The sequence below is a fragment of the Pantherophis guttatus genome, chromosome 3 (assembly GCF_059756535.1).
Source record: "Pantherophis guttatus breed Tessera chromosome 3, ASM5975653v1, whole genome shotgun sequence".
Taxonomy (NCBI): domain Eukaryota; kingdom Metazoa; phylum Chordata; class Lepidosauria; order Squamata; family Colubridae; genus Pantherophis; species Pantherophis guttatus.
Window position 1 is genome coordinate 137,607,451 of NC_142065.1, and position 24,107 is coordinate 137,631,557.

The window sequence follows — 24,107 nt, forward strand, 5'->3', positions numbered from 1 at the left end:
TCCCTGTCTTGTTCCTTTTTCAATTTTAAACTCTGTCGTCAAACTTCCATTAATAATAATCTGTGCTTTTTGCTCTTGATAAATTGCTGAAATTGCCTGTGTAAACTGGTCCCCAAAGCCCATCTTTTTTAAAGTCTTTAGTAGAAAATTCCAATCCACTCTATCAAAGGCCTTCTCCGCATCCAAAAAGACCAGCACTGCAGAAATCTGTTTATTCTTATCAAGATATTCCAATAAGTCTATTACTTGCCTTACATTGTCCTTCATGTATCTACCCTCAATAAATCCCGCTTGGTCCTCATGAATCACCTTTTGGATTACTGGCATCAACCTGTTGGCTAATACCTTCGCGTAAATTTTATAGTCTGTATTCAAAAGAGATATTGGTCTGTAGTTCTCTGGTTTTTTAGGACCAACTTGTTCTTTTGGTATCAAAGATATATAAGCAGTTGTCCAGGATGGGGGTATTTTACCCCCTTGTTGAATATTGCAAAATAAATCTCTAAGTTGTCCCACCATTTCAGCTTGTAAAGTTTTATAATACACTGCAGTCAAACCATCCGTGCCAGGAGCTTTGGCTGTTTTTAGCTGTTTAATTGCTGCTGTTATCTCCTCCTCTGTTATAGGATAATTCATTCTTTCCTTTTGTTGATCAGTAATTTTTGTAACTCTCTTATCCTTTAAATATTTTTCTATAAGTCCATTCTGCACCTCATCTTTGGCTTATCATCCAAAGTTTTAGAAATAAATTCTTTTAAATCTGCCACATCAAATTCTTTTTTCTGAGTTTGTAACTGTTGAGCAGGGGGAAGTTGCGTTTGCTGTTTGTGTGTGGGGGATCCCCCCCCTAATGCCTTCCCTTCCTGCTTCTTTGAAGCCATCCTGGCTCGTGATCTAGTTTTTCTAAAGAGGGAGGTTCCTTTTCCTTTCCCTCCTGCACAAAGACTTCTAAAAAAGTCCCCCAGATTTGATCAAACAAGGGTTAAAATAAAGCAAAGTCCAATATTGAAAAGGGAAAAAATTTCCGAGTTATTTCTCTTATAACAAGCAAGGCAGCTTAGTAGCAACTTGGAAACTTTGTAGCAAAACAAAGTAACTTCACCAATCCACACTCGCTGGCTCGTTAACTCTGAAGCTAGGCGCCATGTTTTTTCAAAGCACTTTCACTCATTTGCATTTTCTCAGATTGAAAAGTCAACAAAGTGCTAATACTTGCGTTTCCAAATTTCAGGATTCAGGTAGTTTCGCTGTTTATTAAAGCTGGTTCTTTCGCTTTAAGTTTCCTGCAGCCGGCTTGTTCTGCAGAAGCAGAATCGTCCCACGCCGCCCGGAGTCTCAGCAGGTTGGGAGGGAGCCGCGCCTGTTTCCTCCCCAGAAACAATTCCCTGGGGGGTTACAGGGGCTCGACCTGTGCCCTGCTATCTCTCCTCCAACAATCCTCAGGATTTTGAAGTTTTCGAGCCGCTTCTCGATCGCGAAGCGGCTCTACAGGCGGCGGGGCTGGCGGAGCTTCAAAGAGCGCCGCCGTCGCCGAAGACAAGGAAACCGGAAGTCCCAGAGAGGGCTTCTTGAGGAGGGGCCTCACAACCGCTTCTTTCAAAGCAGCCGGCAGGACCCCCTCACTCAAAGAAGCGTTAACAATCTTCTGGAGCCAGCCTCGTGTCACCTCCCGGGAAGCCAGTACCAACCAGGAGGGACACGGGTCCAATAAACATGTGGTCGCGTTCAGCCGTCCCAGGACCCTGTCCATGTCCTCGGGAGCCACAGGATCAACCCCCCCCCCAGATAACACTCTCAAGACCTGCCTCAGTCATCCCGTCCAAACATACCCAGTCAGAGGCCAGCCCTTCCCAAATCTGAGCGATTTTGTCATACAGATACTGCACAAAGTCCTCAGCTCGGCCCTGCAAGGGGTCATCCCGCGCTTCCAGATGGAGGAGGGAGTGGGTCACCCTAAACAGGGCGGCCGGGCGATTATCTGATGACGCAATAAGAGCGGCAAAATAGCTAGATTTCGCCGCTTTTATCGCCACTAGGTAGGTCTTAATATGAGACCTCACCAGTGACCTCACCAACTAGTAGTGTCAGAACCCTTTAAGGTAAAGTTTAAATCTTGTGTCAACATTTTCTTTTTTATTCCTTGGCATCTGTTAACATTATTCTTTATGTTGCTTTTACAGTGGAACTGTACCAAATAATTATCATCTACTAACATCTGATTTAAAATTATGAGAAGGCATTATGGCTGGTATTCTCTGGATTCATAGGATTTGATTAATTACACAACGTAAAGATAGCTAGTTCAGATTATTAAATTGTTTTATTGAAGAACATAAAGGGGAAAAAAAGCACCAGCAGTTTAGTTAGCTTCCCTTGACAAACAAATTGTGTTGTGAAATATTTCCTTTTCCCAAGCTTTAATTGAGAAGTCGTTTCAACTGAAAGGAAAGAACATTTGTTTTCTTTTTCCTGGCTCAAGCCTAAAACAACTCTATATTTGCAGATAACCTCTTTATCTGCAGATTATGATGAGAACCTATGCTTGCACAACTCTATTTCTAGCCTTAATTATTTCTTAATTTTTGATTTAGGAAAGGGCTTACAAAGATTGGTGGCATTTCTCTTTTTTCTTTCAGTCAAAGTGGCAGCTAGCTTTTCTCTGAGTTGTAAGACTTTGAACTACTTTGTTCCCTTGGGGAAAATATGTGAAGGGCAAATAACATATGGAGACACATCCCGGCTTCAGCATTCTTCTCTGGATGATATCTAATAATTTTCTTCAGGCAATGTCTCCAAATTTGCTCTTGAACCAATAAACTTTCAGCAGTATAAATACCACCCAGTCTAAGTCAGGTTCACCAGACCATATTGTTCTTTATTAAAAACACAGACTTTTTTTTCAACCTCCAGTGCTGTCTAAATGCACCTTAGCTGCCAGCTAATATCACCTTCCCAGCTTTCCTTTTTTTTTCTTCTCTCCAGAGACCTAAGCTCAAATTGAATCTTTATTACTATCAAGGATCACAAAGTACACATAGCACAAAAAGAAATATGTGGATATAAAATTAACATTAGCCAGAGAAATCAGTTGTTGTGCCATCAGTAGATGGAAACACTCCTTGTTATATGTTGATTTGTATCTGACAGTAGGAGCTTGATGCAAAACTCATTCATTTTGCCTGGGAATTGTTCCAAGATTAATGGTAAATGGCCTTTTCATGATTACCTGTAGTAATCCAGTATATAAAAATGTTCTCTCTCTCTCTCTCTCTCCCTCCCTCCCTCTCTCTCTCTCTCTCTCTCATCACATGGACATAAATATTTCTGCATAGGGATTTTGTTCTATTTGCCAATCATGAGAACAGATGGTAAAACATTATGAAAAATTCTGAAAAAATATCTCTTTAGACTGGAAGAAGTTAAAATTTAAAATACTCAGGTTATTTACAAGTTCCCAGGTATTCCTGGTAACGAGTATTCTAGAACTCTTTCTTAGCGAGCAGAGGCAGACACAAGAAATAGGGGAAATATTTTTATGCACATTTTTAATATAATATATTAAAAGTAATAACTAGGCACAAAGATTAGAGGTTGAAAAATGGTGATACTATGTATGTTCTAAAATGATATTGTTATTGTTATTAGAATGGGGGACTAAAATGTTGAACAATTAAATAATGAAGGCTTATATTTTAATACAAATATGTATAAGAATATTATTACAATTACATAAGTATGATTTAAATAACAAATAATAATAATACTATCATTACTACCTGTATTCAAATGAATGATACCTAGATGCTTCACTGTTCATGTATTGATATTGATGTATATTCAAAAAAATAAAAAAAAATATTTTTTAAAAAAGAATCTTTTGAATTCAATAATAATTGCATCCGTGCAAAGATTTTTGGCTTTTTGAGAGAACTGGTAAAATAAAAACAGGAAGTAAAAAAAAATAGTATGTAATAGAATAGTTTGTCAATGAATGAAGAATATATAGGCTCAAGTCATCTTCACAATAGCATGAAAATTATACCACCATGACTTCCGGTTTCTCTGCCTTCGGCGACGGCGGTGCCTTTCGGAGCTCCGCCAGCCCCGCCGCCCGTAGAGCCGCTTCGCTACTCAGAAGCGGCTTGAAAGCTTCAAAATCCTAAGGATTGAAGAAGTAGAGATCGCAGGGTACAGGTTGAGCCCCCGTTGTCCCCCAGGGAATTGTTTCTGGGGAGAGAACGGGTGTGGCTCCCTCCCAACCTGCGGAAACTCCGGGCGACGTGGGACGATTTTGCTTCCGCAAAACAAGCCGGCTGCAGGAAACGTAATTTGAAAAGAATCAGCTTTAACAAACAGCGAACCTATCTGAACCCTGAAATTTGGAAACGCAAGTATCAGCGCTTTGTTGACTTTTCAAACTGAGACAAATTTGAGTGAGTGAAAGTGCTTTGAAAAAAACATGGCGCTTAGCCTTAAAGTTAACGAGCCAATGAGTGTGGATTGGTGAAATTATTTTGTGTTACAAGTTTCTAAGTTGTTGCAAAGTTGCCTTGTTTGCTATAAGAGAAGCAAGTGGAAAATTTTTCCCTTTCTAATATTGGACTTTGTTTTACTTCAGCTTTTAATTGATCAAATCTGGGGGACTTTTTTAGAAGTCTTTGTGCAGGAGGGAAAGGAAAAGGAACTTCCCTTTTTAGAAAATCCAGACTACGTGGCAGGATGGCTTCAAAGAAGCAGGAAGGGAAGGCAGCAGGGGGGGGGATCCCCCACACATAAACAAGAAACGCGGCTTCCCTCTGCACAGCAGTTACAGACCCAGAAAAAAGAATTTGATGTGGGAGATTTAAAACAATTTATCTCTAAAACTCTGGATGATAAATTTCTAAAATCTCAACAGGAGATAGATGATAAACTTCAAAAATCACATCAGGAATTTATGCAGGAAATTAATGAAGTTAAAGATATGGTGAAACAGAATCAAAATAAGGTGACCAAAAAAATATCAGAAGTGGCGTCTGGCCTGGCAGAATTTATTGGGAAAGTTGATTTTAAAGTTGAAGAATTTAAATCAGAAGTTAATGTCAAGATGAAAGACAATGATTATAAAATTGATGAAGTTGACAATAAAATGCAGAGAATTGAAGATGAGATTGTTATGATACAATTCCAGGTGATGGAATTCGCCATACGGCTTCGGGGAATTCGAGAGGGGGAGAGACAGGATTTGAGACAAGTTTGTTCTGAAGCCTTGGCCAAGATTCTACAAGTTAATCCTGATGTGGTATTTCACAAAATAGATAAAATCTACAGAGTGAACTCTTGGGTGGCCAGACAAAGACAACTGCCTAGAGATGTGGTCATATACTTTACAGATAGAGAAATTGGAAATGATATCCTGCAAAAATCTTTTCATACTTCAGTACAAGTGGGGGGTTCACGACTTGAAATCTTTAAAGAATTACCTCCTAAAATGCTGAAAGCCAGAAAAGAATTTGGTTTTCTTGTTAAGGAATTGAAAAATTTACAGATACCCTTCCGGTGGGACGCACCAGCTGGGATAATTTTTAGATATAAGGGAGAAGGATATCGGTTGAATACCGTGGAGAAGGCACAACACTTTTACACTACTATTCTTAAGGAAAGAACACCATCTCCACGTACATCCACAGTTTTGGAGATTAAAGAGAGTGAAGAGAGGCAATTGCAAGAACAGTCCAAGCAGGAATTAGAAGTAGTGCAAGGTGCAGAAGGAGGTTTTCTGAGTGAGCCCTTGTTTGATTCTTCTCCAATTTTGGACTTGATTCAGTTGACTGAAGTTAAAGATCAACGTATAACTAGAGCTCAATCTAAGCTACTTAAACAAAAGCAACAACAACAACAGGAAAGACAAGACAAGAAGGCAGTTAAGAGTACTGTACAAGAGAGTGGAGCTATGGGAGGAGCGAGATCGAAGCTTTTGGATGATCTTCAAGCATTTTGCTCTGTGCTCCAGAAAGAGGCTGATGATCTTTAAGTGTTTATCTTGGAATGTTAATGGGTTGAATTCAGCACAGAAAAGGAAGAAACTATTTACATATTTGAAACAATTTAATAATGATATAATATGTTTACAAGAAACGCATATCACAATTCAAGATCAAAAATATTTGATAAACTCAAAACTAGGAGCACATTTTATATCTTCAACTTCGCAGAAAAAGAATGGTGTGGTTATTTATGTAAATAAAAAGTTAACAGCTAAAGTTATAGAAGCAGATCAAGATGGTAGGTTTGTAGCAATTGAATTGTTTACAGCAAATGGCCAAATTCTTTTGATTGGAATTTATGCTCCCAATCAACAACAGGACTATTTTTATAAGATGTTACATACTAAAATATTGCAATGGGACTATAGATCTATTTTAATTATGGGAGACTGGAACGGAGTAATTGATTCTAAACTAGATAAAAAGAGTTTGGCAAAGTCTAGAATTAGACTACCACAGACTTTTTTTGATATGAAAGAAGATATGGAACTAAAAGATGTTTGGAGAATACATAACCCAAAAGAATTGGATTACACTTTCTTTTCTGATAGACATAGATCCTTTTCTAGGATTGATTTTATCCTGTTGTCAAATGATCTACTTGTTAAGACAAAAAGAACAAAGATTTTTCCAAGAACTTTGACTGACCATAGCCCTGTATGGATAGAAATTGAGATGGATAAGGTTGAGAGACGTTCTTGGAGATTAAATGAGAACTTGTTTAGATATGAAAAAAATACAATAGAACTTAAAAAGCATTTGAAAGAATTTTTTGAAACAAATTTGAATAAAGGTACCCCAATTGAAATTGTTTGGGACGCAAGTAAAGCTTATATGAGAGGGGTACTTATCTACATGAACTCTAAACATAGACTGTTCCGACAAAAGAAAAGATCTGAATTGGAAATGGAAATAAAGAATAAAGAACAGTTACTTATTAAAAACCCAACAGATGAAAGAATACAAAGTGCTATAAAACTTTTGAAAGACCAATTTCAAATGCTTATGGCGGAACAAGTTGCAACAAATTTACAATATGCGAAGCATAATACATTTTGCAACGCTAACAAACCGGGCAGATGGTTGGCTTACACATTGAGGAAAAAACAAAGTATACGGACTATTGATAGTATTGATATTGGAGGGAAAGAAATTTTTCAACAAAAATTAATTAAAGAAGCTTTTGTGGACTATTATACCAAACTATATGCCAAAGAGGAGGTGCAGAATGGACTTATAGAAAAATATTTAAATGATAAGAGAGTTACAAAAATTACTGATCAACAAAAGGAAAGAATGAATTATCCTATAACAGAGGAGGAGATAATAGCAGCAATTAAACAGTTAAAAACAGCCAAAGCTCCTGGCACGGATGGTTTGACCGCAGTGTATTACAAAACTTTACAAGCTGAAATGGTGGGACAACTTAGAGATTTATTTTGCAATATTCAACAAGGGGGTAAAATACCCCCATCATGGACAACTGCTTATATATCTTTGATACCAAAAGAACAAGTTGGTCCTAAAAAACCAGAGAATTATAGACCAATATCTCTTTTGAATACAGACTATAAAATCTATGCGAAAGTATTAGCCAACAGGTTGATGCCAGTAATTCAAAAGGTGATTCATGAGGATCAAGCGGGATTTATTGAGGGCAGATATATGAAGGACAATGTAAGGCAAGTAATAGATTTATTGGAATATCTTGATAAGAATAAACAGATTCCTGCAGTGCTGGTTTTTTTGGATGCAGAGAAGGCCTTTGATAGAGTGGATTGGAATTTTCTACTAAAGACTTTAAAAAAGATGGACTTTGGGGACCAATTTATACAGGCGATTTCAGCAATTTATCAAGAGCAAAAGGCACAGATTATTATTAATGGAAGTCTGACGACAGAGTTTAAAATTGAAAAAGGAACAAGACAGGGATGTCCGTTGTCCCCACTTTTATTTATTTTAACATTGGAAGTCTTGCTAAATACAATACGGGACTCTAAAATTTTGAAAGGCATAATGATAAGGCAAGAGGATTATAGAATAAAGGCATTTGCAGATGATCTGGTTGTTACCCTATCACAACCAATGGAATCAACAATCCTGATGAAGGACATTATACAAGACTATGATAGAGTTTCAGGTTTTAGACTGAATTCAAAAAAGACTAAAATGATAGTTAAAAATATGACACAAGATCGCAAACATGAGCTTGAAAGGAGGGCAGGTTTTGAAATTGTACCTAAGGTAAAATATCTTGGAGTTCAGGTTGCAGAATCAAACATGAAATTGTTTCAAAATAATTATGAGGTGTTGTGGCGAGAGGTTCAGAAAGACATGGAGACTTGGAAAAAGCTGCAACTGTCTTTACTTGGAAGAATAGCAGCAGTTAAGATGAACATTTTGCCAAGATTTCTGTTTTTGTTTCAAATGATTCCAGTGCTTAAAAGTGATAAACAACTGAAAGTTTGGCAGTCTGGTGTGAATAAGTTTGTCTGGAACGAGAAGAAGCCGAGAGTGAAACTGAAAATTATGCAAGATGTTCCAGAAAGAGGAGGCCTTAAACTCCCAAACCTACAGTTATATTATGATGCAGCAGCTTTAACTTTAACAAGTGATTGGTTTGGAAGTAAAAAGACTGGAATATTGAATGCAGAAAGTTTTGATCTTGAATTTGGATGGCATGCTTATTTATTTTATGACGACAAAGTAGATAAAGTATTTAAAAGTCATATACTTAGAGACTCTTTGATGAGAGTTTGGAAGAAGCACCGACTCAAATGGGATTATAAAATACCGCTATGGCTGGATCTTGGTCATACTTTGTGGAATACAAATATAATGTCACTCGGGGGGGGTTTATATAAAGAGGTTCTTTTCACAGATGCGGGCAGATGGCAGCTGAAGACATTACAGACACTGTTGGATGAAGGGTTTAATTTAACTTGGTTACAATATAATCAATTACAACTGAGATGGAAAGAGGACCAAAAAACTGGTATTATGTTGCATGAGGAAGAATTGGTTAGACATATAAGAGAGAAAGGTCCAATGCATATTAAAAGGCTTTATAATGTTTTGTTAGAAAGAGATTCAGAAACGGAATTAGTTAAAGATTGTATGATTAAGTGGGCACAGAATTTTGAAGAACCAGTGATGCTGGAAACTTGGGAAAAAATTTGGGTTCAGAATGTTAAATTTACACAGTCGCAAAACCTGAGAGAAAATTTTTATAAAATGTTTTATAGATGGCATTTAGATCCTAAAAAGTTGTCATGTATGTACCCTAATGTTCAGCCAAAATGTTGGAGATGTGAATGTTTAGATGCTACGTATTATCATGTTTGGTGGACCTGCAGGAAAGTTAGGGCTTTTTGGATAAAAATTTGGTGGGTCATGCAGAATGTTTTGAGGAAAAAAATTCAATTTTCTCCACAGTTGTTTTTATTGGGTATAGTTAAGGGTTTTACACGGGGTGAAATAAAACTGATATTGTATATGATAACAGCAGCAAGATTGTTGATAGGTAAATATTGGAAGAATGAAGCTTTGCCCACTATCGAAGAATGGACTTTGAAGATGGCAATTTTTGCAGAGATGGCGAAGATTTCAGCATATTTAAAAGACTGTCCACAAGAGACTTATGAATGGGAATGGAAAAGGTGGATAGAATATGTTCAGAACAAATACCAAACTAGAAAGTATCAAATAGCTTTTATTTGAAAATAATGTATTAGAAATATTTTAATGTAAAGAGACAAAGAGGAAAAATTATACAGGGGGAGGGATGGGTTCAAGCTTATATATCAGTGTTATTAGTTATGAGTACATAATAGGGAAGTCTGGGGGGGAGGGTTAGGGAGGGTTAGGGAGGATGGGAAGTTTGGGGAGGGAGGTGGGGGGGTGAAAAAAGGGGTGAAAATGTAATTGTAAAACTTTTGCAATAAAAAAAAATTATACCACCATGACCTCTGTAATTTAAGATAAATTTTTAACACCTATAATTCCTTATAAACTGGAAAGAATATTGAATAGTAAATATTTTTTCACTATTCATTGAAAAAATGAATAAGTCATACTGATATGAATGAAAGTGCTAATGCAGATGCTTAACAGTCCCTCTCGATAATATTTTTTCCCTTAAAAACAAAATAATAATAAGGGAAAAGAGACCCTTGAAATTAAGATTGACTTGTTGGTATCGTTACAGCTTTCTTCCAGGTTATTTTGTGTTTCCAGTCTAGCCTCCCATTAAAATAGCATTCAGATGAACCCTAGCTTATTTTCTGAGTCCAGTCAAGTTTCGTTCACCTGCTAGGATTTACATAAACCCTAATATTGTTTGGATTATGGGTTTATAATGTGTTTGAAATATGCAAAAGTAGCTTTTTTCATTAAGCACCCTCCCCTTTATATATATATAATTGTATTCCTGTGTTAGCAGTAGAAATATGGCTGTGCAAAAAAATGAAGAAGCTATAAAAACCCAGGGTCATCTTTGATATTGTTATTTAATTTTGTGTGAGCCAGCGAAAGAAACAGAAAACATATAACAAAAGGTGAATAAGTCAGGAAAAGGGTATTATAAAAGAAGTCACCTTGTCATATGCCTTCTGCTCTTCCCTGGATTATACAAAATTAAATAGCAATATCAAAGAGAATCCTTAGAAGTAGATAAAAGATGTCAGTCTGATTAAGTCATCAGACTCAAGGTGTGTCTTTGAGTAATTTGGGTTGATTCAGTTTTTGCAAATGTAAAAAGGACGTGTTTCTTTTTACATTCTTTTACAATGTTCTATACTGACTACATTTTGAGAGACAAATAATGGGTTATATAAATGTGAATATGTGACAATAGCTAAAATTTTCAAAGGATAATACTCTTTTGAATTATATACCTAGTACGTGGAATTTGAGAACTGGCCTGGGCAATGTGAATGGATTATCTGTTTCCCCCATTATAATGAAAAGATTGATATTACAATATGGGGAAGATAAGGATATGGCCCCACTTACTCAATGGATTGAAAACTTGATTATGCTTGCTACTTATGAACAGATTGCCTATAGATGTATGGATAAGTATAATAAAATATGGGACTCATCTCTATGAAATACAGGAGGTTTTTTTTAATTTATTTATTTTTTTATTTGATTTATATGCCGCCCTTCTCCGGAGACTCAGGGCGGTTTACAATGTGTTCAGCAATAGCCTTCATCCTTTTGTATATTTATACAAAGTCAGCTTATTGCCCCCACAACTGGGTCCTCAATTTACCTACCTTAGAAAGGATGGAAGGCTGAGTCAACCTTGAGCCTTGGCGAGATTCGAACCTGCAGTAATTGCAGGCAGCTGGTATTAATAACCAGCTTAATAACAGGGTGCCTTAGACCACTGTACTACCAAGGCTCTTGGTAGTACAGGTTAAATAAAACATGTTAGTTATATAAGAATTACACACACACACACACACACACACACACACACTTGCATAATTTGTAAGCCTCTCAATTGCCTTTAGATGAGATGGGAAGCACACAAATCCAATAAATAAATAAGTTTGCATTAGATAATTATATAGAGAATTGTAATAGTTTAGTGTTGTAGTGACATACTTTTTATTTTTTAGTTTTTGTTGCATCTTTTCATTTATTTTTAAGCGCTTGTTTTGATGATGTATGCATTTTTGTGTTCTGTTCGTTTTCTTTTTCTGTTACTTTAAAAGCAAGAAAACAAATCTTTTAAAAAATCATTTGTCTGACTGCATAACTGCATAATTACTTTCAGGCCATTTATTTTCTAAATTATGTTATTCAATGTGAAAAGAAAGAATTTAATAATATTGTCATTGGGCAGATATTCTGTGCTTCTTATTATATCTTGTAGAAGTTGTATGAAACATTGTTTTGAAAATAGTTTACCAGAAATAGAAAACCCAATGTCTAACTCTATCAATGCTCAGCATGGACCAGTTTTTTTAGAGCTTAATATTACAATTAAGAAGTTGCTTAAAAAACCCAAAAAACATTAGAGTCTGTTAGCTAGCCTGTTGCCCTTTAGAATTCCTTTTGGAGAAGAGCTGTTCAGTATATAATTTTGTGTGCTTCAAGTTCAAGCTGCAATGAGAATTCTAATATTTTCATAATTATAAAGCATATTAAGCCTTCCTGTTATGAGTGCTAAAATACCATATCATGAACACTGATATACAGACCCATGTTTGTTATCTCATTAATCACCTTGGTAACTATAGATTCTAATGCACATGGCTTGAAAAATCTCTCTCTGTCTCTCTGTCTCTGTCTCTGTCTCTGTCTCTGTCTCTGTCTCTGTCTCTGTCTCTCTCTCTCTCTCTCTCTCTTTCTCTCTCTCTCTCTCTGACAGTGGTGAAATTTGAACCGGTTTTCTGACTGCGTATGCGCATTGCATGCCAAGCACTTGCTATGCGGGTGCATGTGCAGTGCACACCAAAAGAGGCTTGGGAAGGTAAGTAGACAGCGAGGGAAGGGAAATCAGCTGTGGCGCGCAAGCTTGGGAACCTTTTTAAAAACTTGTTAAAAGCATTTTTTACTATCAGTTCTCCGGAACCGGTAGTAAAAAATGCTTTAAAAAGGTAAAAAAAAGAGAGGTTCCAACGATCACAGCTGTGGTGCACGATCGTCAGAACCTTTTGTAAAGAAAACTTTTTTAAAGCATTTTTAACTACTGGTTCCGGAGAACCGGTAGTAAAAAAATGCTTTAAAAAAGTTTTTAAAAAGGCTGTGATCGTCGGAACCTTTTTTTTTTTTTACTTTTAAAAGAATTTTTTACTACCGGTTCTGGAGAACTGATAGTAAAAAATGCTTTTAACAAGTTTTAAAAAAGGTTCCCAAGCTTGCGCGCCACAGCTGATTTCCCTTTCCTCGCTGTCTACTTACCTTCTGGAGAACCGGTAGTAAAAAATGCTTAAAAAGTTAAAAAAAATCCGAAGATCAGCTGAGCAACGCACAATCAGATGGGCAATTTTTACTACCGGTTCGGGCAAACAGGAAAAAAATTACTCTGAGACTGAGAGTAATTTTTGAACAACCTTGGCATTAAAAAGTGGACTGCCAAGGTTATCACAGAATTTATAGAATGGCAAAAGGGAGATTTGGATATAAAGATTTTTTAAAAAATATTCCAAGAGAAGCAACAGAAACTTCATTAGGAAAGTAACAAGAGTTCAAGTTGCACAACAATATTTTAACATCAAGTTACTTTTACCCAAAGAGACATCAATCAGAATATTGTCTAATGGGGGGGGGGGGAATACAAAATACACTTTGTTTGAGGGTGAAATAAATATTTTTTAAATAAAAGATTAAAAAACCTTTATGGACTTTTTGTTGAAAATAGTTGAAAGTGAACCTGGCTGATTTGTGTATTTGTTAATTAAAAAGGATTAGGTAACAGAAAAGAGGAAATATGTATGAAATTTTAAACCAAGGGTAGAGAAAATATATTTGTTTATGACTGTGAAGAAAACTGAAAGTTGCTTTTTTAATAAAAATAAATAAAACATGCTTTTTCTGTATTTTTCATTTTTTTCTTTTACATATTTTTCATATTTATTTTTTCATGTAAAAAATCAATAAAAATTGTAATCGACCTCCCCAAAATGGAGTTCATGGCATATTGAAGTTTTGCTTTGACTTTTTTAATGCAGCATTCCCAGAAGAGGATAACTTTCTCAAGGAACCATGCCAATAATGCTGACATTCAGAAAAGCAAGAGGTTGTTGGATGATGGGAGGCTTGTTCTTTAGTAAGGTCTTTTCAAACTTTTTAAGACATACTATTTTCAAATGAAGCAGAACCTCTGAAGAATAGTTCACTTCTTTTCAGTAGTGAAATCTAAATGTTTTTATTACCGGTTCTGTGGGTGTGGCTTGGTGAGCATGGCAGGGGAAGTATACTGCGAAATCTCCATTCCCACCCCACTCTGGGGCCAGCCAGAGGTGGTATTTGCCAGTTCTCCAAACTGCTCAAAATTTCTGCTACCGGTTCTCCAGAACCTATCAGAACCTTCTGGATTTCACCCCTCTTCTTTTACACTTAACCATAGGCTTTTCGTTCAGGAATTGGAAAGGTGCTGTCAATCCCTTACTTTATCCACATATTTATGCCTGAAGAGATATTCAGGAAAAAAAATGTTACTTACCGGTAAATTCTGAAGTGATTTGGTTGAAACATTTTTATTTAATACTACAAAAATGGAAACAACTTTCTTTGATGCTTCTTTATTAAAGCTGAGGCTTGTTATATAATCAAATCAAATCTTAATCATTAAACTCACTGGATCTTAAACTTAAATACATTATTTTGATTTATTATTTTGATTGCCATACCCTATTAATAAAAACCAACTTACTTGTATTGAAAATAAAGCAAATTTGGTTATTGTTCTCACCACACCTGTTCAATTCTTTGTTCTGCCTCTGCCTTATGTCTGAGTATGACAAATCTGTGATTTTATTTTACTTCCACAATATATTGTGGAATGATCCCAAGATAAATGTGCATAGGATTGATCAGTTAATATTCATTATGTGATAAACTCTTACATACTTTGTTGTCTGAGCCCACCGTCAATGTCACAATGTTTTTATAACTAGCTTTTATTCTTTGTGTTGACATTATAGGTTTTCTTGTTACTAAATTGCTCGATTCTGAGAACTGATGTGATCACAATTAGAGTGTAGGGACTAACATTTATAGTTGAAAATTGGCTTCTGGATTTTATTATTTCGGAGAAATCAATAAAAATAGCAAAAGGTAATTTATGATATTGACCCATCTTTGATAATGCTGGCAAATTGATTTTTACAACCTGCCACTGAGATCTTACTAAATCCTCTGATAACATTAATTAATAAAGGACTATAAAACACTTCTGACTGCTTTAAGCTCATAAAGTATATTATATATAATATCACTTATTCATTCGGTTAACTTTAGAATAACTTTTTTTTTAATTTCACTTCTCTGCAAATTTTATTTTAAGCTAAACTACAGTTAATTAAGCCTCTCCTATTAAAAAGTGTTGCAGTTTCACCTAGATAAGCAAAGTATTTTTTTTTTCTTCTTTTACCAGAGAAATAATGTTATAATAGCAATAATGTTATAATTAGCCAAGAATTTGATCAGGAAACAAGAATATAATTGTGTTACACTATCAGTTCCAAATATTTTTAGTATGAAGATATCACTTTCCCTGAAAGCAAAAACCTAAATTTCCACCAAGAGACACCACCAAAAGTATATCTTAGTCCTGTCTCCCTGGAGGTTAGCATCCAATATTCACTTTGTTTTCTTTTGACACCATTTGGAAACCATCTCAACTTCTTATATATGTACACTTTCAATTTTGAAATGAAGCTAAGTTTTGGAGGGATTGAGGCTCACAAGTGTGACAGGAAGTGGAGAGGTCAAGAGAAAGAGGAAATTTTATTTGACATACAATTAGTTACAATTGGATGGAATTAATAAAATGCAGTCTATATAGTTCTCATCATTTTCCTTGCACTCCAGCAACAATTTACAAGAGATTCTGGAAGACACATAAAGATCTAAAGGGACTACATACCACCGATTAGACCTTTTCTGTCAGTGACAGAATTGCTAAAGGCCTTTTCTTTTCAGTTATGTGACAAATTCAAAATTAAAATCAACCTACTTTATTTCAGCCCTTCACAAGATCCAAATTGCATAACAGACTGAGTTTAATGAAACAAGATTGACAAAATAGGATTAAATATATCTGGGATTATGCTGGTGTTTGAATTTAAGTTCTATTAATTTACATATGCTTATGCAAAAACCCATCAAAGTTTCATTCTCCACTTTCAAAGAGAGGTTTTTTTTTTGTTTGTTTTTTTTTTTTAAAAAAATGTGTATATGAACAATGCACAATTGATAAGCCAAACTGCTTTTTCCTCCTCTTGTCTTCTGGGCTCAAGCAAGCCAATAATTCTATTATTATTGTGCGTGTTGTATCTTGTTTGATTTTCTTCAAGAGCTTTTTAAGTTGATGTTTTATTTTACTGTTGTAAATGTGATGCTAAAACCAAAGTGCAGATATATTTCACAAATAAAGACAAAAGACCTATGTTTTTGAAGTCAAAGAAAAATTTACTGAAAACTTGGTCTATAGAGTTGACATGTATCTCTTTCTATAACAAATAAATTAGAGTTACAATGAAAAGAGGAAGGATTCATGGCATGTTAAGAGATACAACAAAAATCTATTATCAGGGATATGCAAAGATTCATTTTTGAGATTCAGTCTTCAGATGATCAATGACTGCAGTGAAATGAAAATTTAAAAATAAATATGAAGATGAATCAGATAAAATGTTCTGCATACTTTTTATAACTATAGTGCATATATATATATAATATTTAATATTTTAAAACTGTAATATTTATATTTATGTACAATGCTTAAATGCTTTATTATTTATTTATTTATTTATTTATTTATTTATTTATTTATTTATTTATTTATTTATTTATCTTATTTCTTAACCACCCATCTCCTTCCCTTACTGCTTAATCTGCATGATGTACTATACAATTTATTATATATTTCTGTTGCATGTTCTCTGTTACACAATGTGCTATAAGTGCAATACAACTTGATATTGTTCATATTTTGCAGTTATATCTCCCATCTCAAAAATGTATTTTTTTTAATGTGGCAACCCAATCAGATCAGAGATGGAATGGATGAATTTGTTTTATGCATAGCTGGATAAGACTAATAATAATCAAGATGAGCAAAAGCAATCTAATTACAAGCATTCACTGTCCCCAAAGACTTGACTTCTAGAATTTTCTAAAAACAGAATCTACCATGCAAATATTTAGGAATCGAGAGAATTTTGTTTAATTCACATTGCAAGTGGAGTGCATTTATCCCAGGGGTGGGCTTCAAAAATTTTAGCAAGGGATTCTCTGCCCAGTTGCTGGGTGGGTGTGGGCATGGTGGGCATGGCCTAGTAGGCCTCCTGCACCATGGGGTGTGTGTGGGGGGGTGTTTTTGCCCTCCTCGGGCTCTGGAGGCTTTCCTTGGGCCTCCAGGAGGGCGAAAACGGCCTTCCCAGGCTCCGGAGGCCCTCTGGAGGCTGGAAATGGGCCCGCTTCTAGCCTTCCCAAACTTCCAGATCCGTTTTTCACAGTTTTTCAATTTCTGCAGTAAAAATGAGTCAAATATTTTGCTCTGATTTCAGTCAGCTTTGAACTACCTTGACTGAGGTCAGTGGAAAATTGACCAAAGCAGGAGTGAAGATTTGGTTTCACATAGATAAGGTTAATAATTATTCATTTATAGTACACTGCAGTAATATTTTTTAGCAATGAATAAACCTTCACATCCAAATTTCAAGATAAATGCAACATTAATATTTAATTCTGTTGTAGGGAAAGCAGAATCAGATCCATATTATCCTTGTCACAATTGCTTATTTACTGGGAATTTTACTGAATTTGGAAAGTTCCCAAGGGACCTCTTTGCTTTGTGATATGAGCAAAAGGCACAACATTTCTTCACTCATAGCCAGCTATAGTATTATATAATAGATGCTGATGTTTCAGGCAACAACAAAAACGTGATTCCTTCCTTCCTTCCTTCCTTCCTTCCTTCCATCCATCCATCCATCCATCCATCCAACCGGTTGCTACCGGTTCGTCTCAGATCGGGCGAACCGGTAGTGGCGGCGGCGGGAAGCTCTGCCCACCCGCCCGGATGTCTCTGTGCATGCGCAGAAGCTTCTGTGCATGCGCAGAAGCATTACACGCACACACGAACCAGTAGTGACGGAATTTGAATCCCACTACTGCATATATCCATGACATTTATAAGATGCTGAAAAGCCCAACAGTTACTGCCTATTGCTTGGCCTTCCATACATACCTAACAATGTGCAATGGAAAACAGGGGTAGTATTGTTTTGCTGTTATCTGTTTGTATCTGAATAGAATATAAACTTTGTATCTCAGGCAGAACTGGTACAACAGAGAGGACTTTTTACTCACGTTCAATTGACTTTAATCTTGGTAGGGGGACTTCGAAATCTTTAAGACAGAATTCTCTTTACAGGACTTGCTAAAATCACTGAAGGTCAAAGCCAAGAGAAGGATTAGGAAAAATCTATGTTCAATAGGAAAAAACAGATATTCCCAAATTCCAAAATTATCAGCTGAAATCATATTTCAGAGCAGTTCTTCTTTTAGTGAAGCTGAGATAGAAATAAATCAGCTCATATATCAAAGAGACACAATGGTGTGGAATCACTTGTGTGGAACTTGTCCTGGGGTGGCAAAATTTCTCATAAGAAAGTATCCTCTATTTCTTTTGCTGCTGCTGCTGCTGCTGCTTCTGAAGAAGGAATGAAGGAAGGAGGAAGGAAGGAAGGAAGGAAGGAAGGAAGGAAGGAAGGAAGGAAGGAAGGAAGGAAGGAAGGAAAGAAAAAAAGAAAGAAAGAAAGAAAGAAAGAAAGAAAGAAAGAAAGAAAGAAAGAAAGAAAGAAAGAAAGAAAGAAAGAAAGAAAGAAAAGAAATGCCCTTCTATGGAAATGCATCAGAGGGAATAGATCTACATCAGTTTCAAACTGGCATAAATAATACACTAGTTTATGGCAATTTGGAGATGCTGAACCTGCAGCACACTTCTTTCCCTCTGATTTCAGGCCTTCCAAGATCAAAACAAAAGAAGCACGCAGTCTGGCAGACAGGAGGGAATTTCTAATAACAGATGCGCTTCTCTGAGTTTACAGCTCTTTTCCTGGCCTCAGAGGGAGAAATCTGAACAATCCATGATTTCTGTGATGGCCTCAAAGGATTCAGCTCAAACATCTCAAAGGTAAATATTTAAATAAGTTGAAATATTAATTCCTCCATCTCTCCAGGTGGGATGGGATAAAGCAAATCCTTTTCCATTCTGCTGTCAGTTTTGTGGCACAAGCATAAAAGCGTTTGCACCTACCATTCAAAATTGAACATGTTCCCTCTAAGGACATGCAATTGAGAAGACTGGGGAGCTAGAAGTTAATATTAGAAAATTCTATTAGAAAACTGTAAAGCCTTTTTCTTGTGAAATTTCAGCATCTATCCTTTGAAATTTGACAGGCTTCAATGTGACAGAAAAGGCAGAAATATCTGTAAAAGTCATTATTTATTTATTTATTTATTTATTTATTTATTTATTTATTTATTTATTTATTTATTTATTTATTTATTTATTTATTTATTTATTGGTTCAATTTATATGCTGCCCTTCTCCAGAGACTCAGGGCGGCTTACAATGCATTAAGCAATAGCCTTCATACTTTTGTATATACCTGCTTAGTAGGGTTTTCGCCCCCCCCCCAAGGGGTGTTCTTTTTTATACAAAGTCAGTTTATTGCCCCCACAATCCGGATCCTCATTTTACCTACCTCGGAAGGATGAAAGGCTGAGTCAACTTTGAGCCGGGTGAGATTTGAACTCACAGTAATTGCAGGTAGCTGGCATCTAAGCGCTACTTAACAGCACTTTAGTCCGCTGCACCACCAAGGCTCCTTAATTTTGTCAAGAAACAAGCAAAAATCAATAGGCATTTTCCTTTGTCAAAAAGCACAAACAATTAAAGAAACAGTAAAAATTTGCAAGTAATGACCTGACATTTGTTAAATTCCACTTCACCATAATGCCATCTGTCCATCTGTCCATCAACTATCTAAATGCATCATCTATCATCTATCTATCTATCTATCTATCTATCTATCTATCTATCTATCTATCTATCTATCTATCTATCTATCATCGTCTGACTGTCTATCATCCATCTGTCTATCCTCTATCTATCTGGCATTTTTCAGCTGTCCATAATAGTTAAAGGAATACACAGATCATTCAGTTTTCTGAAACATTTTTTTCCAGTTTTCCAATAAAATAAGTCCAGCCTAAACTGGGCTATGAAATATTATAAATATTGCATATTTTAATTCTTTACAATATTTGCCCTACTTCATTATTCATTAGAGTTTATTATCTTGGAGTGTTTCAGATTTACATTAGCTAAAGCAGTAACTTCAGGTTCATAAAACCATATTTCTGAGAATGACTTCATTCAAAATCAAGAACAACAACCCAATATTTTCCTCACAAATTTGTTTAGCAGTATTGCTATCTCTTTTATCCAACTCTGTTACAAATCAGAACAGCAACTCATAAAATGTTAGTTTAGTTTCAGAGAACTTTATTTTGATGTAATATATAGGGAAAGGCACTATAGGATTTCCTATTCATGTGCCAGTAATATAATTGCCTTTTCAAATTCACATTTATCTATTCAAATCATATTTTAAGCCAGAAAAAAATAAACTAGATGTTCTTTGCAATTTAACTTTAGGAATCCATTTCTTGAAAACATTTATCAGGATTAATAATAACACAGTTTAAAGTATTTTGGACCGCCATAGCAATGTCAGGGAATGGGGGCACAATCTTTCACTGTAAATGGGAGCCTGTGGCCATGTGTTTATCTTGTGTGTGTGTTTATGTGTACAAGTCAAAACTATATTTCAAAACTTGGTATGGCCGGGAGAAAATTATATGTGATTATTAATTGTATTTATAACTATTGATTAAAATTAATTGCTTGTAAAACAAGGTAGTTCATTTATAAAATTAATCCACATCTGTTTGTATTCGCCATCTGGACCCATATGCATGAACCATCCTCCTTCCAGCAATCTGCAAAATAGAAGAAAGATGGGAGCTGCATAAAAGATGTAGAAGATGCACTATAAAGGGAATGAAAGGAAAAAAAAGGGGGGGGAGTGAAGAATTATCAGTGGAATTCAGAGCCATAAAATGTGCATTGATAGAGTCATGTTCTTTTTTGTTTGATTGATTGATTTTCAAATCAATTAAACCTCTGGAAAGTGACAAAAATGTTTAAAAAGCATTGCAGATATTCCATACATGGAAATATAATTTCATCTATGAAAACCTGGTTCAGGAAAATATGTATTGATAAAGATGCTTGATATAAGAATATTTTTTTTATGATTAGGTGGAGAAGATGGTGCCATTTCAGATTATGTGTTCATAAATATATGGCATTTCAGATGGGTTAAAATATTAAATTACACATAGTCTAAAGGGAGCAGTCCAGGTGAAGCCATTTCAGCTACCCAAACTGCACAGATCAGTTAATTTTCTTCTGTATGGCTCAAACAGACCAGTCAAGCAATTTATTTATAAGCCCTTGTAAAAATCTATTAGCAATTCGATTGTGTGAACGCTGTGCTAGGCAAAACTACTTTGGTAATCTTTTGATATGATTTTTGCCTGTCTTCATTGGTAATAGAATTGTGTTTTAGTAGAAAGAGCAAAATACAGTTCTTTGCCTCAGAGAAAGATTTAAAGATAAATACTTTATAATTGGAAGAAAACTATACAGTCCAACTGTTTCTGAAGTATAACATCTCTGCATTATGAATTTATACCAAGATAAAGTTGCAGCCACAGCAAGATTCATTGGTTAATCAGAAACACTGTTTGAGAGGTGGGTGAGATTGGATCCTTTCTCTTGTCTTTCAAAAACAAAACCCTTGTGCTTTTCCTTTAAGAGTACTTGTATCTTTTATTTGTGGCTATCTACCGGTATATGAGTAATTATTGTTTCAAGACTGAAATCACCACATAAATAATGTTTTAAAATGGTATCAATTTATTGGGTATTCTATTGACAACATTATATAGTGTTCAGATAATGGACTAAGATTATGAAGTACAATTAAAATACTGTTTCAAACTGAAGTCAGTTATTGGCATCAGCATGAAAGGATTTTGACATTGTCTTTTTCAACTTCTCAGTCTGGTCCAACTTCCTGAATTTCCCTGGTGATTTTTCATCTGAGTACTGAGCAGACTGGATTCCACTTAGCTATCTGACATCAGACAAGGTACTCTAAATGCTACCACTAGTTAATCAAGGAAAATCGAGATTCAACTCCATATACCCTAATGAAAACTGAATGACTGACTTTGGATAATTGATTATCTCTCAGCTCAATTTACATCACAAGGGAATAGAAGTCAGAGAAAGTATTGTATACCTTACCTTGAAGCTCCTGGAAAATACTAAAAATATGTCTTAATGGCAATTAGCGTAGTAATTTTAATTAGTGGTATTATTAAGAATACTGTTTTGAATAATATAAGACAAACTCTTAATCCTTAGGTTTCAGTCTTTGGATTTAATCCAAAGTTTTCTATTTCCAACCTATTACATTTTGACAATGTTTTCTTTTTGACATGCCAAATCTTTTAAGCTCATTTTCTTCTTGACTAGAAGAACTCTGCTGTCAAGTCATGATTTCATGTGGTTATATCTGAAAATGGTTTCTAAACTATCATTAGGACAAAATAGTATTCTGGATTGTTTACTTTCTTTTCTCCCTGCCCATATCAGAAGTTCCCAATATATATTTTGTGAATCATTTTTCATTGGTCTCCAAAGAAAAAGGCCATATTTTAAAAGAAACTTGTCACGGTTGTAGGTAGCTTTGTTTCAATAAGAATACAGTTTGGTCTAGTGGTTAAGGCACCGGGCTAGAAATCAAGAGATTATGAATTCTAGTTTCACTTTAGGCATGAAAGCCATCTGGGTGACTTTGGGCCAATTACTGTCTCTCGGTGCATCCCACCCAGGGGTGGGTTCTAAATTTATTTATTGAAGAGGTTGTAGGGAAAAAGAGCTTCTGACGATCAGGCAAGTCAGCTGGGAAAGTAAAAAAAAAAAAACGCCTCTGATGAGGTGGGCAGGGTAAACGAGTGGCGACTGGGCCAGGGACCAGTTCGGGGGTGTGGCCAGCCAATGTTATTACCGGTTCTCCAAACTACTTAAATTTTTATTACCGGTTCTTGGGAACCGGTGCGAACTGGGAGCAACCCATCAGTGATCCCACCTCACAGAATAGAATAGAATAGAATAGAATAGAATAGAATAGAATAGAATAGAATAGAATAGAATAGAATAGAATTCTTTATTGGCCAAGTGTGATTGGACACATAAAAAATTTGTCTTTGGTGCAAATGCTCTCAGTGTACATAAAAAGAGAAGAGACACTCATGAAGAATCACAAGGCACAATATCCAGTGATAGTCATACAGTACAATAAGCAATCAAATCATACTAGGAAACAATCAATATAAATATAAATCGCAAGGATATAAACAAGAAGTTACAGTCATAAGTGGGAGGAGACGGGTGATAGGAACGATAAGAAGACTAATAATACTAGTAATGCAGCCTAATGTGAATAGTTTGACAGTGTTGAGGGAATTATTTGTTTAGCAGAGTGATGGTGTTCGGAAAAAAAACTGTTCTTGTATCTAGTTGTCTTGGTGTATAGTGCTCTATAGCATCATTTTGAGGGTAGGAGTTGAAACAATTTATGTCCAGGATGCGAGGGGTCTGTGAATATTTTCACAGCCCTCAAGCAGTATACAAGTCCTCAATGGAAGGCAGGTTGGTAGTAACTGTTGGGTTTCAGGGTTGTTATTGTGAGAAAAATAAAAGAAGGAAAGTGGTATTAGGTATGTTCATTACTTTGAGTTATTTATAAAGTAATAAAGGCAAGATAAAAATTAAATAAATATTTAAATCCCAAAATTATTGGAGAAAAAAGCAGTTAAGTTGACTTTATTTTAGTTCTGCATAGGATTTCACAGTACGGTAAAGCTCCAACACAAATTCTAGCAAAAGAAAAAAAATAGCTTTAAATGTTTCATTAGGATTTCTGTTTTCCTTCATGAAAACATTTTGCTGGATGTTGACTCTGCCACAAACATCATCTAGTCTAGTGAATTATAAATGCTTCTTTGAAGTACTTAACACAGATATTTATTTATCTATCCATCAGCACATATAAAATCCATTTACAAGAGTTATGTCATATATCACATTCCCATAACTGCGGCAGTACTCAACATGCTTATTGGGAAATCATATTTATACATGCAGTTTTAGACAGTAGCACATTAAGGTTGCAAGAATTTTTTCCACAGATT